The sequence below is a fragment of the Rattus rattus genome, chromosome 6, assembly GCF_011064425.1.
Source record: "Rattus rattus isolate New Zealand chromosome 6, Rrattus_CSIRO_v1, whole genome shotgun sequence".
In the NCBI taxonomy this organism is placed as follows: domain Eukaryota; kingdom Metazoa; phylum Chordata; class Mammalia; order Rodentia; family Muridae; genus Rattus; species Rattus rattus.
In genome coordinates, this window is record NC_046159.1 from 6,134,589 (window position 1) to 6,136,555 (window position 1,967).

Genomic DNA, 1,967 nt, shown 5'->3' on the forward strand with positions numbered 1-1,967 from the left:
TTCATTTCGGATTAGTCGAGTGTTAGGATTAGTCTTGAGAAAGTAAGACTAAAGACAAGGGGGAATTCGGGAGTGTTTGGGTGAGAGATGATGAGAGCCCTGAGCGGGACAGAATGACACAAGGGATGGGGTGGTAGACATGTTAAGAAATCCTGCGTATGTGGGTGACAGAGTCGGGGTTCACTAACTAAGGGAATAGAGAGCAGGTGAAAATGAAGTCCCAGATAGATGCAGGCTGAGCTCATGTTGTGGCTGCTCATGTCCCTCCTGCAATCGGTTCCCTCCCCAACTCTGATCTATTGATCTTGTTTGTTTCTATTTCTAGGACAGGTCAAACGATTCCCCTTCATAGTCTTTGTATTTGCTGGTCTCACTTCCCAGAATCCTCCCCAAATCTCATATGTGGCTTGCTCCTAGCTCTCTTAGGTATCCCCATTCCCTGCACAGCACGCCATAGCATGAGTCATTACTGAAAATTACCCTGATAGTTTACCACTGATAGGTCTGTTCTCTTTTTTTCCCTGCTAGTAATGTTAATTCTTTGAATACAGCTGTTGTTACTCTCTGGAAGTCCAGGGCCAGGACAGTGATCTGTACAATATGTGCAAAGGACCTGGACCGTGAAGTGAAATGACAGGGTCGAAGAAAATGGTGCCAAAAGATCCCAGGGCCAAATTAGAGATCGAAGAGCCAGAGGAGTGGTGAGAGAGAAAAGGATCCAGAGGAGTAATGTCTAGAGAGATGTTCAGACTCCAGAGAAGAGGACCTGGAGACTTAAGATATGCACGTTGTGACCACAGGAGTGGGGTAAAAGATCAGATCCATAGAGTCGGAGTGACCCCGAGACCGAGTGGCTCAGAACTCAGTGGGAAATAGATACACAGGCAGTGTGGGGACCACAGGCCAGAAGGGCGGCATCTGAGCCTGTGTGATAAGAGATGAAAAACAGATTGGCTGTGGGACCGCAAAGAACAGCATCTCTCACATCTCTCATGGTGGCGACAAAACCACCAAGTGCTGCTCCTGGCAGTGCTGTGGGCTTGGTGCTCTCATCACCCCCATTTCCAGTAGAAAACCTGGAGGATGCACTTGCCCTACTCATAAAGCTGTAAGGACCGAGCCCTGGGTTCAGGTCGAACAACTATGATTTCATTTCCAATTCGTATGCAACTGTGAGCTAAATCTCGGCTTAGAACTCAGTCTTGACGCTAGAGAGATGGTTTGGCAGCTAAAAGGGATTGCAGAAGACAAGAGTTCAGATCCCAGAACCCACGTGGGACAGCTTACAACCAGCTGTAACTCTACCTCAAGTGGGCATTGTGCTCTGTTCTGGCCTTTAAGGACACTGTACACACAGAGATACACAAACATGCACAAAGATGTATTAAATATTAATGGAAAAAAATATGAGCAGCTACAACATTCTCTGGGCTCCTGAGCCCCAGATCCATTTCAGAAAACACAACAACAGTAATAACAACGAACCCCACAAAAGATGGCTTTGGGGACAGCAAGGGTCATCTGTCAGATGCTTGTCCATTCTTCCATACATCCCCAAACATTTACCTAGCTTTGTCATTTTACATTCCATATACATTTTAATGTTCTTAATCTGTCGGTTAGGGCTTTGTTGAGAAGCGTTACTGTTCTTTAATTTATAAACAAGTATTTCAGTATCTCCTACAGTGCTGGAGTTAAGTGGCTCTCGTGCAAATCCTATCTAAGTACACTTGATTTGAATGTGTGCTGAATAGTAAGCCAGCCCAGGTACAGGTAAGCCCACAAGCTTTGTCTGCTTAGCACTTTCCTCTTCAACTCTAGAGTGTTTCTAGCTGAGAGCTACCTACAAAGAAACTCAAAATTAATTTAAACTGGATAAAAGAAAATGATACTTCAGCAGTTTCCAGTCCGGAGGAATTTACATTTATCCACCCATAAAATTACAGAGGGACAGATGCCAAACGTAT